Source organism: Pseudonaja textilis, chromosome 1, assembly GCF_049901715.1.
Source record: "Pseudonaja textilis isolate UNSWEBS1 chromosome 1, rPseTex1.2, whole genome shotgun sequence".
Classification (NCBI taxonomy): domain Eukaryota; kingdom Metazoa; phylum Chordata; class Lepidosauria; order Squamata; family Elapidae; genus Pseudonaja; species Pseudonaja textilis.
Genome location: NC_141990.1, coordinates 52,679,402 through 52,696,299, shown reverse-complemented (window position 1 = coordinate 52,696,299; position 16,898 = coordinate 52,679,402). Strand labels below are relative to the sequence as shown.

Here is a 16,898-nt window from a genome sequence, read left to right as displayed (position 1 = left end):
GGAAGTATTAAGAACAAGAAAGAGCTAAATATAGTGCTGGCACTATTTACTCTGATCATGCATTATATTCTCAGAGAAAAAAGAATTTACGAATTGCATTGAATGGCAATGCCAGGGTTTCCAAAGTGGGACAGCCACGATGGGTAAGTCCTATTTCCCAAAAGCATTTTATCTAAGGTAAGGAAATAGCTTCTTCAATTAATGAGACTGCAAATTTTTCTTAGCATCCAAGATAGATAGATTAATACTGTACAACTGCGTTAACAGAACACAGAGTTGTTTTCTCAGATAAAGAGAACAATATAATCACTGAAGGGAGATCATTACCAAATAGTTATGAATGCTTATGCAAGGTAAATAGTTCGCTATAGTCTTATATCATAGCTTCTGTTCACATACACATTGAGCCATCATATGTTTTTTATGGTTTTGGAGTGAACTAAGCCATTGTGATGTCTAAACCATAGTTTAAGGCTTCATGGTCTATCTAAAAACAGACATTGTGGCTTTTTCATTAAGCTATAATTTTAAAAGGCACATGAAAACCAGCCAGGATCTTTCAGAGATATGATAGTTCTTCCCAATTTGAGTCAACTCTCTGAAGGAAAAAAAAAACATTGCAGTGATTGCAAATTCATGAAACTCTGCTAAAGTAATGAGGATGATTCTCAGGTTCTGGATTTAACACCATCATACTAAAAATACAATGTAACTGTTAGCTTTTGCAGTACCTTGCAAAGAACAGCCCTGCAGCTATTTTTCCTACCACTGCTAAAGTTTTAGTTTTAGTATTATTTTCACTAATTTTAAGTGTTAGACATACATTATATCTAAACTATTGGCATTGTTTTTTCCTCATGAGCTGTTGTGCCAATAAACGATTATTTAGGGTATTATTTAGGGTAGCATGAAGTCACAAGCTGTTTGTATTATGAACTTATTTGTGTAGAAATGGGCTTTCTGTTCTTAAGTAGAACAGAGTAGCTATGTTATATCTGCAGTTTATTTATATGGAATATAATAAAATGACAATCTTGAACTCCAGATATTTTGTTATGATTATTTTCAAGCAAACATAGGTGACTCCAGCTTGCAACATTTAAATGATTAATAATTTCCTGTATCTTAGTATATCCTTGCACGTGCAATTTTTTCTCTGCCCAGAAAGCCTCCTGACTGCCTTTCACATGTCAGGAAAATCCTCTATCCACCCTGTCTATAGAATCATAATTTATATAGTTTAATGAGGTTAAGGCTGCAATTATACTAGATTCTACAAATCATAAAATGAGGTAGTAAGTGATTGTTTATATCATGTTCATTTTTTTGATATCTAGGGGCTGCAGATACTATATAAGATGCTAAAGGACTGTAGAGGGTGTACAAGGGATATAGCCATATCAGGTTTGTAAATTAGCTGGGATTTTCCTTCATTTCCCCAAGGATTTGTTTGGTTTTTTGTTTGTTGTTGATTTGGTAGCAGAGGGAAGGTTGCATTTAATGAAAACTTATTACAGTGGCAAATATAAATGTAAAGGTAATTATCCAAATGCAAATCATTTTTATCCAAATGTTCTGTTTTTAAAAATGTCCTTTTTAGAGTAGCTGCATCTTGGTATTTATTTCTATCTTCAGTACAGTTAACCACATCTGCTAACTATTTTTTGCTTATTATTCTCTAGATCTCATTTCAGCAAAACATTGGGGCATATCATGTTAATTAAGGAAGTAGTGTATTAAATTGTAACCTTTTCTCCTGAAACGACTAGTGGTGCTTAAATGTGCGATCAGATGCATGAATGCATTTCCTAAGTTTGTTTGTTTCAGTTACAGATGTACCCACCTGGTTTATTTCTATTTGAAAGGATGCTTGGATATGTATGTTTGTGTGTCTTGAAGAAGACAGATAAGCAGTGAATATAACTTTCAACTACTTCTCTTGAATATGAATGAGACCACTGTCTAAAATAAGTAAGCTATCCAGTATTTTCCCATTTGTGTAGGGTTATATGAGAAGAAGGTAATGAAAAGAATTGACATTTTGGAACCTTTCTAGGTTACAATTCTTAAACAATATTGCCTTTAATATAGTTATTTGAATTATTGTTGCTGTATCTATCTTTTCCAGTGGACATGCCTATTTCTTTTTTATGAATGTGAATTAGCACTGAGTCAGGGAATTTTTCCTAGGCTTTTTTAAAAATACAAAATATAAGGAAACAGTTGTGTGCACAGGTGAAAAAGATCTATTCAAATCTGTATTTTTTAAAAAAACCCTCTCAATTGCAACATCAAATTCGGTATATTTATTGTTTAATATGATGGTAAGAGCTTTTCTTATAGCATCTTCAGTAGGTGACCCTTCAAAGTCTACTTTAATAATGAGTTGTGATTAATTTCTGTTGAAATTCCCTTTCTTATAATTTGAACCTATTGGACATGGATTCTATTTTCTAGAGCGAAATAAAATGTATTTATATCAATATGTGGGTAATATATTCAGATTATTTGAAGATCACTGTTGTATAACCTTTCGATACATCCTTCAGCTTCACTTCCTAAGACATGGTTCATAGGTAAACCCCTCCCCTCTCTCTTGTCAAGAACGTGAAATTTATTTATCTTCCAAAGTGTCAAGTCGCCCCCCTTCCAATTAGGTGTTTTGATACATGAATTTTTGATTGCACAACAGAATAGTTTTGATTATGCATGTATCATGTTCAATTTATCTTTGTGACTGTACCTGGAGAATATATACTTCCCATTCACATAATTTTAGCGTGTATCTATTTAAGAAGACATTTGAGCAATATAAACAAAATAGACAAGGAACAGATTTCTCAAGTGAAGCTGTGATTCATCTCTACATTCATTTGGAAAGTCAAGCCCAAAATACAGAACCAGACAAACAACTCTGTGAAGCATTTTTTTTCCTATACAAAACTTTTTAAAAAAAATAGGAGTCACAATTTTAATGACTTCACACTCTGCACTAAGATATAATGTGGTGGGGGTTTTTTTATATGGCATGTGAATCCAAACTGTGATTTAAAGTATACAGCTTCAGGTCAGATGGGAAGACAGACAGCTCTGTTCTTTTATGGTTCACACATTAAATTTTGTATAAATTTTGTGCAAGTCCATCAACACATCTGTTGTCATACTGTACTATGCTCACATATAATGTAATGCTTTTTCCTTAAGAATTTGAGTTCAATTTCCTTATAAGACTTAAATTATTTTAATCTGTATAAAGTTGACTTGTTTGAGGACCATCTCAGATTCAGGCTGGTTAGCCTAACTGAGGAGAATGTAATGGAAAAATGTAGACACAAGCTCTGTATGTACGTCATGTGGTAACTTAGCAACCAACCACTGTGCTGCACTTCTTCTTAGACTTGCCTTTCAGTTTCTGCACAAGCTTTGAAGTGCAATTTGTGTTCCCCACCATCCCCCACTGAGTGAGATGCTGAAGAACAGGGAAATACCAGAATTTCCTGGTGTCACTGCAACTAGTACTGTGCCAACAGAAAGATACTTTGTGAGCTATGCCAAGAATTTAACTGGCTTTCTAAACACAGCAGAAAATGTTCAGCCATTGGTTATTGGTTCAGAGAAGTTAAGCCTCTTCAAACTACAGTAGCATTTCCTGTTGCTAGTGAATCATGATCATCTTAACAGCTAAGAGCTGTTTATGTTGTTTTGCAGTAGGGACCTGGAAACAATTTGAGAATTCACTGGCTTCAGGAAAGATACAATTCTGCATACAATGTTTGATCTACATAAAATATTTTGTCTCAACTAAGAGGTGTAGCAATTAGGAAAAAGGCAAATTCCATATTTTTGTTCATTAAGAAATGAGTTGAAAAGGAAAATGACAACATTGTAATGCCTTTTGCTCTTCTGTAGAATATCTGCATCTGGCATACAGGTATAGTTCTGGTTGTTGTATATTGAAAATAACATAAGTGAGCTAGAAAAAAATGCAGAAAAAATGCAAAAACTGAAATGAGCAAGGGGCCCAAATGCCATCCCAATGAGAAATGTTTGGGATTCTTTGACTTGGAAAAAAGCAGTTGAGAGGGGGAAATGATTTTGAGGTACATAAAATCATGCATGGTGTAGAGAAAGTAGACAGGGAGAAATTTTTGTTCTCTTAAAACTTTAGAATTGGGACATCCAGTGACATTGATGGAAAGGAGACAGCGTATTAGTGGCCTTTGATATTCCATATAATATTATGACATTTTGGATGGTTTTAAAAGGAGGGTGGGTTTATTAGGGGGTATTTAAGAATCTGGTGTTAACTCTCTGAGTTAACTATAACGTGCCTATAATTTCAGTTGCAGAGGACCATCAATAGTCAAAAAGGGATATATCTCTACTTCCTGTTTGTGAGCACATTGGAAGCAGCTGGTTGGCTATGAAAATCTAACATTATTACAGATAAAATTGCCTTAGGATGGACTTTTGTCTGATATTGTAGGGATATTCTTACGTTCAGTCTGCTTTGTTTAGATTTATGAACGTGAAACAGGAACAAAAGTGTCTGCAATAAAATACAGTGGCATTGTAATATACCTTCAACTTATATACTTACATTCTGATACCTGGTGTAAGTTCAACATTTGTGTGAGATCATCATATCACAATTTATTAAAGTTGTATGCTTCATCCTGCAGACCCTGAAAAAGTTTCTTCATTCTGCATTTATGAGATTCTTACACAGGCATCTTTACATAGTACATGATTAAGGGTATGAAGTAATATAAGGGCTGTTACTCAAAAAAGAGTCTTCTAAGAGACATGATGTGATTCCACTTACAAGCCATGAACCCTTTGGAGGAAGCCCAGATAAGAATGTAATGGCTTTGTGTGATATGTATTGTAAATGACAATGGACACATCCTGCCCAGAGTAATTGATTTTGCAAGAATTATTTCTGGTCTGTTATCTCAGCATTGTTGTTTTGGATTTTCAAGCATGTGCATGTCTTTTAAATGCTGCTTCATAATTAATGTTAAAACTTTCCACTTTCCTGTTTTCAATTACTGTTTCCTTTTTAGTTTAGAACATATTTCTTTACCTCATACAATGAATCAGTTTTAGGGTTCTACAGCATCTGAAAATGCAGTTTTAAGCCTTCATGTTATTTTTTTAAAATTAAATGAACAAAAATGCAATTGATTCCCTAACATTTAAATTGGCACCATGAACACTTCTTTTATTAAAACTATATAAACCCTTTAAAGCAATTATATTCTCAGATTATCCTAGAGATACGTTGCTTTAAGCCTTCTGTTCGATTTCTGTAGGACTGCTTATTGAGGAGCTCATTAGCCCTCTTACCAACATTCAGTTTCAGGTCCAATGTCTGCAAAACAATAACATTACAAATAGAGTTTTAAATTACTAAAGGTGGCCTAAACACTGATGTAGCCAATGACAAAAGTAAACCAGAAGCAATTAAGAGGAGCTGGAAGGAATTAAAATGTCAGAATTGTTCAGCAGTATTTATTTGGTTTTAAAAACTGTAGTTTGTTAAACATGATACATTTTAAAATAAGTTGGTTAGAGTAACTTGTGTTATTACAAACTGAGCTGTGTTTTAGAATTTGTTTTTCTAAATGAATTTTGAAGAATAAACAATTGCTCACAGATCTGTATTTTTAAAAGGAAACTTAAAACACTAAACTTTATTAGCAGGTTTGCATCGATTTCTTAGAGCTGTAGCTTAATTTATCCCATTGGAAACTTAAGTGTTCCTCTTTACTATATTCCAAATATTACTTAGTACATAGGTTCTTACATAAATCATAATACGGTCATAAAATGACTCTATTATCATGACACCATATAATATTAAAACAAATATATCCCAAGCTCCTGTACAACCTCCTTCCACATTGGTTCCCAAATGCAGAATGAAAGAACTTTTCAATCACAATAGTTCAGCGAACTAGTGTTTAGATTTAAAAATCATAGATTGCCCTGGGTGCTTCCAAAAATCTGATGTTCACTGAATTTTTATACTCCTGTTTCTTTTTAAAAGGTCTATTTATCTATTATCCATTCTCTAAATACCAATTGCTAGATGAAAAATGACAAAGTAAATATTTTACATCAATCAGAATTTTTAGGTACAGTCGGGAAGTTTAGAATTGAAACTTAGTAAGAAAAATAGGAAAATAAATCTGAGGATAAGAGGTAATTTTATTTATTCAATCAGCCTATTTTCAGTTGCTTTTCAATGCCACTGTTTTTCAAAAATATCTTAGGTGCCATTCAACCAGATCCAAGTCTTGGGTGACTGGGTAGACAGGCACTTGCTGCCTCAATCTCTGACTTGTAATGATTTGCAGCTCTTTCAAGGAAAGAATTTTTCCATAATTTCTTTGATCCCATCTATCCTACTGTTTGTAGGATAGATTGTTTCTCTCTTTTACTGTTTCCCTCAACCCTGCCAAGCATAACCATTTTTTCCAGTCCATCATCCCCTCATGCTGCATGCCAGGTATGTGACTTTTTGCTCGTTGATCATCACTTCAAATCATTATTTAGTCCAAGACTGACTGATTGGCTCTTTTTGCAGTTCATCAAGGCTTTCAGCTAAAAGTTTGGAAGAAACACCCTCTTAAAAGCAACAACATATAGGTGCAACTTATGCCTTGCTCAGTATACTTTTATAGGTTGGCAACTTGTCCTGTTTCAAGTATTATCCAACTTCACAGATGTTTGTAGCAGGACTACAGATAGGACTTCCAAAATTGATTTCCGAATCCAAGCAAGTTTATACAGCTATTCAAATAAACTGGACCCTAAATATGGGCACTTTGTAAATAAACAATAAACAGTACCCCTGACTATGTTTAAATACAGATTGACAACTAATACAGCTATTTTAGAGTTGGTGTAATAGGATCTGACTTTCAAGTGCCAGCAGGCTCCAAATAATTTTATTCCACACTAGCTGAAGTTTTCAAAAACAGCAGCACATAATGAAGTCTTTGGATGTGACTAGAGTACTCACAACTAACCAAAATAGATTTTCTGTAAATGGAAATGTCTCTATGTATTCTCAGAGAATTCCAAATGTCTGAAATAGCTGTGCTTTGGTGTAAGCCATTCAACCAGATGTTTTTACCTGCCAAGGCTTGCAAACAGACGAGTCCACTGTTTCTTGTCCAAAATAGACTTCTGTATTGCGTACAGGAAGAGGGAATGTATTTGTTTTTCCTGTGTTTTCTTTAAACCCCCTCTCATTCTTTAAAAACTATCCAGCTCTCGGTAAGGGTGAAAGTTTTGCTTACTGCCAAGGTGTACCATTTCTTGACTATTTACACTATAAGCTTTAAAGGGTGACTTATTTGGCAGCAAGCACCTTTCCTTTTTTAACATTCTTTTGACTATTCTTATAATTCATTACTATTACACAAAAGAAAGAAAGCTGTGTTTGCACAGCAAAATGCTGTTTCCAGTCTTTACATGTTACTCCATATACCTGGGCCAATATCTTAAGTTAGCTTCTGTTTTTCCTCACTTTCTTTTGAAAAAGAAATACGAGTTGAGAAAATTTGACAGAATACCATTCCTTATCTGATGAATATCAATTTACTTAGAAGGATAGACAAATAAAATAATATTTTCACAGAAGCTAACCAAAGTTTTCACATTCAAAATTCAGATTTTTGCCCATTTAAGAGATATTTGCTACTAGAACAAAAAGCAGATAGGTTGATACTTTTTCCACCGAGCCGAAGGGATAATCCAGGCTGGGGGTAGTCTCTAGTCTCCTAGCTCTGAAGACCGAGTTGAAAAAACTGAGGACACACCCCCTGGTAACGGTCCCCAGTTCTTCACTCGGTCTCAGCGTGTTCAGACCTCCCTTTAAGGGCTCTGAATAGTTAGGATTGTAGAAGAATACTCATCTCCTGGATTAAGCTTTTTTTCGCAGAGAGGCTTAGATCAGGTAGCTGGCTTGCTGGTTTAGCACTTTCATTTTTTCGCGCCTTTTTTCCAGTTCACGGTTTTTGCTTGTTCTTTTAATTTTTGACTTTTTTTTACTGGTGGACTGGTTTTTGTTTTTGTTTTCCTGTCAAACTGGAGTGGAGGTGACCCTGAGAGCCCGTGTGGCCCAGGCTGGAGTGGGAGCTGGCGTCTTATTGAACTCACCTCCTCCCGATCCACTTTCCCTTGTCCGGGATGAGCCGCAGCTGCCTCTAAGCGCTTCTGTCCCTTTTTGGCGGCAGCAGCCATTTATTTTGTTCGGGGACAATCTTGCAGTTCATCTCCAGGATTGTCCCTTGTGGGAGGGTTCTGGCCATCGGGATTGAATCACGACCCCCCATCCAGTCCCCAGAGCACTGTGGAAGCTGTGAGATGCTTAAGCCTGCCTGACAGTGCAGCCAGCGCCAGGCTCGCAAGCCTCTGCCCTGTCAGGGCTTGCTGCAATTCAAAGAGGCAGCCATTTCCACCGCCCACCTTAACTTGGCTTTTGAATTGTGGAGCTGGGCTGAGCTCACCACTTTGGGTCGCACTAGCCTCCTGAAGTGGTGGACAGCTACTGTGGTTGTAGCTGACAGCTTAGGCTGAATATTTTTTTTATTTTATTTTATTCTTACTCTTTTCTCCCTTTCTCTATCCCTGTCAAGTGACAGTTATTTTTGGCGGGCTCAAAGATGGCCGCCAAGGGAGCTGATGAAGAATTGTCAGTTCCTCAGCAGGGTAGAGAGAAGGCTGTAAAGGGATCCCCTAAGCCCAGGTCTGCTGGTCTGGAGACAGCAGCTAGGATTAGAGCCAGGGCTCTAGCCCCTAAGATCCTCTTGGGCTGAGGATAGACAAGCCAGGCATAGACAAAAGGCTATAGACAAACAGTTTGACAGGGCAGTGGGAGATTCCAGGATGGCTGAATACAGAGCCACCCCTCAAACTTTGCCTCCTCAAGATGACAGGCAGCCAGACCAACTGGCAGATAGGCAGTATATGATGGTCTGGTCCCTGGGGTCTCAAGTACCCATGATTTGAAGGGTAATCTCCAAATCGGGGCTGAGAACTCTTACAATTTTTCTGAGCCACCTCAGGGGATCTTGATGGCGCCACCTGCAGATGAAGTGTCTGGTGGAGCCAGACCTGTGCCTGCAGCCACCTTTACACCTACAGCAGATGGCTTACGGCCGGAGGAGACCCAGATGCAAGAAGTGCCATCCTTCTTGAGAGCCTGGATATTCCAGACAATAAGACAGAAATTACAGGCAGAGATCAACCAGCTGTGCCAGCTGTCTTATTCCTCCCCTTCAGAAAGCAGCCAAATTTATGGCTCCAAGAGGGATTTTTCGGATGAGGAGTCAGAGGTAGCAGGTCCCCCCTCCTTTAAGGGCCTTTTCCAGCCAGCTTTTTTCATGACTCTGCTGGTTAAGGCCAAGAACACTGCTCATCTCAAAAAGGACACGGTCACTGAGGACCTTCCCACTGAGGGACAGGATCAGGTGGATTTCCTGTTCACTGAGAAAGCATCTGTGGTGGATGCTGTACCTGTACCCCAGACGTTTCTCAACCTGATCAAAAAGCAGTGGGAGTCCCCTGGGATGTACACTCACCCCAGTGGGTCTGAGTCTACCTTATTTAATGTGGACAAAGACCTTTTGAACATTATGGAAGTGCCAAAGGTAGATGGCCCAGTGGTAGCCCTAGCTTCCTCATCTGTCATCCCACCTGATGCAGCGGATGTTCTAAAGACAGAGGATCGGAAGAAGGAGATGGCTCTCCGGAGAGCTCATCAAACCGGCGCCTGGGCCATCAGAGCATTGACGACCGCATCCTTTTTTTACACGGGCCTCTTTGTGGTGGCTGAGGCAGCTACAAGACAGAATCCCACCTGAGGATCTCAGCGTGCATCAGGACCTGAATAACATTATAGCTGCAGCTCAGTTGACTGCGGATGCCACCCTCATGTCAGCCAAATTTTCTTCCAGAGCCATGGCCTCTTCCATAACAGCATGCAGGCTTCTCTGGCTAAGAAATTGGCAGATGGACATCAGAACCAAATGGAAGCTGGCATCAGCTCCCTTTAAGGGAGAGAGGCTTTTTGGGGAAGCCCTGGATCCATTTTTGATGGAAACCAGGGACAAGCAAAAGATCCTGCCCTCCCAGGGAAGGCGCTTTGTTTACAGGTCTCATTCCTACTACAGGAAGCCCTCCTTTAAATGGGGGAAGCTGGGACAGGCTTTCCCTGTCAAAATAGGCCCTTATTCCAGAGATCCTCCTCTCAGGCCGATAGACAGGCCTTTGCCGCCAGAGGGCATCAGAGGCAAGAGGGCAGAAGATCCTTTAAGGGTTCCAACAGACCCTTCAGGTGCAACAAGTGATGCCCGACCCCCATAGGGGGCCATCTGGGACTGTTCTGGAAGAGGTGGAAACAGACTACGATGGATGTTTGGATCCTGTCAACCTTAAGATCAGGTCTCTATCTAGAGTTTCTCTCCTCCCCCCCAAGAGCCTTTGTGTGCCGCCCCGTCTCCAGGGTCCCGTCAAAGAGGGATCTCATGGAATCAGCGATCCACCATCTGCTGGACATTCGGGCCATCCAGCCGGTTCTGGTGGACCAGGAGAGACAGGTTTTCTATTCAATGTTGTTTGTGATTCCAAAGGCCTTGGGTGGGTGGCAAGCAATCCTCAACCTGAAAAGGCTCAACAGACATCTAATCTACCGAAGGTTCAAGATGCACTCCCTCCACTCCATTCTAGAGGGACTGCGGGAGGGAGACTTTTTGGCCTTGGTAGACTTGATGGAGGCCTACCTCCATGTGCCGATACACCCAACCACCGTCAGTTCCTGAGGTTTTGCTATTGTGGCCACCATTTTCAATACAGGGCTCTTCCATTCAGCCTGTCATCAGCCCCTCGGACTTTTACCAAGCTCTTGGCAGCAGTAGCGGCACACCTCAGAACTTTACCCATAAGGATCCAATGCTATTTGGACGACATCCTGATAGCATCCTCTTCCAGACCCCAGGTGGAGGAGGATCTGATGTCGACAATCAGGATTCTTCAAGAGCATGGGTTCGCTATAAACCTGGACAAATGCCACCTGGTGCCATCGACTTGGATCTTGCATTTGGGAGCCATTATAGACACCTTGGCCGGTCAGGTTTTTCTCTCCCAGGAGTGTCAAGACAGTATCAGGGAAGTCACATTGCTGATCCTGTCTTCCAGAGAGGCACCTATCATCTTGCTGTCTCAACTTCTCGGCAAGATGATATCGTGCATAGGGATTGTTCCATGGGCCCACTTCCACGCCCGAACCCTTCAGTGGTCCCTGCTTCCTTACCAGAGGGTGAGCAGGGGCGACTCTCCAAGGAGGGTTTGCATCCCCTTGCCAGTTCTTTGTTTCCTCTATTGGTGGCAGTCCCAAGCCATGGATCAGGGATGCTTGTACAGGGAACCCCAGAGGATTACCATCACCACCGACACCAGTCTCTATGATTGGGGGCCCACCTGGGAGCCCAGGTCACCCAGGGGAGGTGGTCATGAGAGGAGCTCACCCACAACATAAATTGGCTAGAGCTCAGGGCTGCCCACTTAGTGCTCAAGGATTTGAGGCAAGAGGTGGTGGGGAGACATGTGCTTCTCCTCACGGACAATGTGGCTACCAAGGCCCACATAAACTGTCAGGGGCGGGCACACGCTCCAGATCTCTAATGCAGGAAGCAACTCAATTGTGCAGGTGGGCGGAGAGAAACCTGTTGTCATTATGAGCAGAACATATCTCGGGAGTATCCAACGTGCAGGCAGACTGGTTGAACAGGGCCACAGTTGACCAGTCAGAATGTCAACTGCATCCCAGTCTATTCCAGGAGATGACAGAATGCTTCAGCCGCCTGATTCTGGATCTCTTTACATCACTAGAGAACATGCTCGATTCCCTGCCCGAGGAGGGGAGGGGTCAACGCTCTCCAGTGCAGGTGGCCCCAGGGACTATTGTATGCCTTCCCCCCCTTCCCCTGATTCCGAGGACAATCAGGAAAGTACTGATAGAAAGGGCGGAAGTTATGTTGGTAGCACCTTACCGGCCCAGGCGTCCTTTGTTTGCCGGCCTAGTGGGCCTGTCAGTCACCAGACCCTGCAGACTCCCCCTGCACAAGATCTCCCTCAGCCAAGGCCCGATTGAGCACCCAGATCCAGCCTGGTTTCGGTTGACCCATCTGGCGCTTGAGTGGGGGATCCTGAAACGGGAGTAGTTTTCCACAAAGGTCATTCAGACCATCCAGGTGGCCAGAAGACCTTCCACGACCAGGATATATAACTCAACGTGGAAGATTTTCTGCAGTTGGTGCGCTGGTCACCAATTGGAACCCTCTGGAGTTTCTGTTGCAAAGGTATTAGAGTTCCTGCAGGACTGGTTAGATAAAGGTCTCAACCCCCAATATCTTGAAGAGACAGGTGGCTACCTTGACCTTGGTGATTTCGGTCAAGGGCTCTACTTCTCTGGCCTAACATCCTAGGGTGAAAGCCTTCCTTAGGGGGGCCATGAATCTGAGGCCACCAGTGCTCCACCGCTACCCCACCTGGGATTTGCCTAAGGTCCTGCAGGCACTAACTTCTCCCCTATTTGAACCCTTGCGTGAAGTCTGCCTTCACCTTCTCACGTGCAAGGTGGTATTCTTGGTGGCCATTACCTCGGCCAGACATATTTCGGAGTTGGCGGCCTTATCCATCAGGAAGGATCTGTGTGTATTTCATGAGGACAGGGTGGTTCTGTGGTTGGACTCTACCTTCCTACCCAAGGTGAACTCCTTATTCCATCGTTCCCAGGAGTTGATTTTGCCTAATTTCTGCCCTGAGCCTACCCACGCACTAGAGAAAAAAATGGCACACCTTGGACATTAGGAGGGCCCTCCGTATTTACATTAAAAGAACGTCTTCTTTTAGGAGGACGGAAGCCTTGTTTGTTTCCTTTCAGCCATCAATTTTAGGTTGCAGGGTGACACCTTCCACAGTAGGTCGCTGGCTCAGAGCCTGCATTGCAAGGACCTATGAGTTACAGAACATTCCTGTTCCCAGGAGGGTCACAGGGCACTCAACCAGAAGTGTAGCGATCACCGCAGCCTGAGCAATGCAGGCATTGATTCTGGACATGTGTAGAGCTGCGACCTGGTCATCGGTGACCCCATTCATAAGACATTACAAAATTGACTCCTTTGCCTCAGCGGAGGCATCCTTTGGAGGATGAGTCCTCCAGGGTGTGCATGTAGACGTAGGGACTTCCGACCAATCCAGCTCCCACCTGTAGGACAGCCATCAGCCAGCTTTGGTATGTCCCAGCCTGGATTCTCCCTTCGGCTCAGTGGAGAAGGGGTGTTGGTCCTACTTGAACACTTCTTCTCGGGGAGCTGAAGGGAGAATCCAGTCCCACCCTGTATTCTGTCTGGTCGGAATAGGGAGGAAATATCCCTTTTTTTTGCAGTATCAATGAACTGTCTGTTTGAAGACAAGGAGCAGCTGAATTCGCTTCAATGTCATTCAGAACTGGGGACCGTTACCAGGGGGTGTGTCCTCAGTTTTTTCAACTCGGTCTGCAGAGCTAGGAGACTAGAGACTATCCCCAGCCGGGATTCTCCCTTCGGCTCCCCGAGAAGAAGCGTTCAGGTAGGACCAATGCCCCTTTTCTTCTGAGAACTTATGCCAGTTCCTTTGCAACCTTGGCTAAAAAAATGGTAGTAAAAATTAGTCATAAGCAGTGACTTTCCTTCCAAATGTTCTGTAGTAAATGAGAGTGCAATATCAACACATGTGCAAAACCTTGGATTGCTATTCCACCTAATTCAGAAATGAAACCAGGTAAAATAAAATCACAAAAACACTGAAAAATCAATAAACTTCATACAAACATATTTATAAGAAAACACACTGGATTACTTAAGTCAGTTTTAAATTCAAAATCTTGTTGCGCTTATTTGAAATTCTTAGTCTCTATTAGTACATGGCATAAAATATATGCTAGAGATATAAGCTTACCTTCCAAAAAACATATATTGTTAGAGTTAATAGTACTGTTACAGAAGGGGGCTGAAAATACCAAAATAAATGTAATATTACAAAGTGCAAGTGCAAAGTGCAAATTACAAAGTACTTCACCCAGGAACAAGAAATCACATTTACAGATATAGGACAGAGAGCCGCTGACTTGTTAATCATAGTCTCTATTAGTACATGGCATAAAATATATGTTACATTGCTAGAGACATTAGCTTACCTTGGAAATATCACAATTGAATATGAATCACTAATTTTAGGCTCTATCCATAGTTTATTTTCCAAATTATAGGAAATAATAGTTCTACTATTTTGCATTGGTCAGACCCAAAATACTATGTTTAGTTCGAAGCTCCACATTTTCAGAAAGTTTCAGAGAAACTTGAGCGGATACAGAGAAAGTCAACAAATGTAGTTGGTAAATTAAGTTTTAGGAAGAGAGCCTGGGGGGAAGGGAGTACAGTACGCTTAGTCTTGAAAAAGGATAACTGAATCAGGATATGAAAGCATTTTTCCAGGACCTGAGAAGAAGATCAAAGAGTGCAACACAGAGAACAATGAGGGAGGGTAGGGGGAGAGAGAAACTAATAGAAAGTAGGAAAGGAAAAAGAAAAAGCAAAAAGTACAAGAAAAGAAAAATACAAATTTAGAAGGAAAATAGAAAGAAAATATAAATTAGTGGCTTCTGATTTTATTTACAGCAGCACAAGTACAACTATATCTTGACATCTTTCTGAAGTTACATCATATTACTGTTCTTTCTATAATCTAACATATCTTTCTATAATCTAACATATAATCAAACATAACATCATTTTTATGCAAAAAGTCCATAACAGGCTTCCAGTCAGCAGAACTGTTGACAACCTACTCTTAATCTTAAAAGGAAAAATTCCAGCTTCATGGAAAATTTCTAGCTGATCTGGAAAATCCTCTGTATCAAAGTATATATTTAAATCCAAATGTTTTAGCTTTTTTTACACATTTACTAAGCATGATAAAATGAATCTTTTTGTTGTTTACGTTTCCAACTTACATTTGAAGTGCTATATGTTCTAGATAATTTTTTGATGTTGCCTTCCAGTGACACACTGTACATATTGTCATTTTATAAAAATTATTTTTGAGATCATAAATGTAAATTTCAATGCTTTTAACCCATATTTATCCCTGTACTTTTCAATTTTATGACTTGAACATTATCAATGTAGAATGGAAATATTAATCTCGACAAAGAGCATATTTATAACAGCATTTGGGGAGCAATTATGATACTATGAAGTAACTCAGATTTTCTTCTGCTCTGTGATTTCTAACCAGTGTGAAAAGAAAAATTTGGCTCTAGAACAGTTACTTCTCTCATAAACATTTTATGCTGGAACTGAATGACTTAATGTTTGCATGTTCATAGGAGGATCCCTCTTCTGGGCAAGTTGAGTCTTATTGATGTGGAAACCCAGATTGCCCCAAGAGGCTTTCCTTTTAAAAGAATTAAGCAAACATGAGTCAAAGCAAAGAAACACTTTAGTAAAGGGGAATCCAACAGTGCTTTCTGCCAACAAAGAACAAAAAAGCCAAAGTACAGGGCTCCTGGCATTCTTCTTGGAAACCCACATGTTGGTATAGGAAGATGCCTTTAGCAATGTTGACAGTAAATTGGCTAAAGCTACAAGTCTAGATAAACATGAACTTGAAGAAGGAAAAGAGGCCGCTGAAATTATTTCACTCCTTAATTATTTCACTTATCTTCTTGAGCATGTCATAGCTGCTCCTAAATTTTTCATGGCCAGAAGATGTGTTTACAATACTTTGTTATAGAAATTTAGGTACACTTGCATAAATTACATATGATTTTGCAATGGTGGAACAACAGCAAACTGCAGCCAGCAAAGAATGATGAAGTTCCAATATAAGAGAATAATTATTCAAAATTTTATGCATTGCACATATTGTATTTTTGAATAAAACTACTGCCATATGGTTTATGGCTGAGCTTTTCCTTGGTCTTCTAGTACAAGTGAAATTATCATATTCTTAACTATAAATAATTTTAAAATTTAAAAGCATTTTATGTGTGCCACAAGATAGTTCTGTCCAATGTATCAGATTTCAGATGTAATTGTTTTAGGAATAATGCCCAATTTCACATTTTGTTTCTTTTATATGTCTTAGATTATTCTGCACTCTGTTCGGCATTTCGGTATGGACTTTGACTATGATACTTGACTGCGTAGAGTTAAAATCCTTGTTGTCTTGTTTTATTCTATTACCCACTTCACCCATTGTTTTTTATTTGCATATTTCTTCTTAGACAGTTCACTTTGCCTTCTGGTTTTGAGATAAGAAACACCTCGGCCTTAATTTAGCTATATGTTCCATTTGTGCAAATTGTGGGAAACTATTTTCCATCAGGAAGGACTGAGGCTTTCCTCTGTTTTCTAAGTGGCGCTTTGCTGATGGAGCTAGCTAAAGTTTTTCTTTTTTTGGAGAAAATTCTTCCTAAAAGATAATAACAAGACTAACTTATTCAGGAACTCCTCTACCCTGAAGATATTTTGGAAGAGAAAAAGGACAGTACAGTACTCAAGGTACTTCTTGTGTAATTAATATACAACTCTGTCTGGTCTTAGCTAATATCGTGTCGCTGCTTTCTGCTGCCATGGATATTTCTGAGCAGCAGAATGGTGCACATTGCTCTAGCTGGGTTTGGGAAAGAAGTGGGAAACTCTTGTTTTTCACTGCTCCTTTCCTTCAGTGGGCTCCTAGTATAGGGGAGACGTAATAATAATGACGTAATCAAAGGTGGGGCTGCCTTTGGTGCAGTGTTTGCTTAATGTGACATTTAAGTCCAAACTTAATAAATAAAA

At 40.1% G+C, this 16,898-nt stretch overlaps 1 protein-coding gene and 1 long non-coding RNA gene across 3 annotated transcripts in view; both read left to right on the top strand.

Moving 5' to 3' along the window:
- ITPKB (inositol-trisphosphate 3-kinase B) overlaps window positions 1-16,898 on the top strand; it is a 67,966-nt gene that overhangs the window by 36,150 nt on the left and 14,918 nt on the right. The gene's annotated exons all lie outside the window — the stretch shown is intronic.
- On the top strand, window positions 24-16,619 carry LOC148127620 (uncharacterized). The gene is made up of 3 exons (XR_015743819.1): window positions 24-143; window positions 1,338-1,404; window positions 16,563-16,619. It is a non-coding gene; the product is annotated as an uncharacterized LOC148127620 (long non-coding RNA).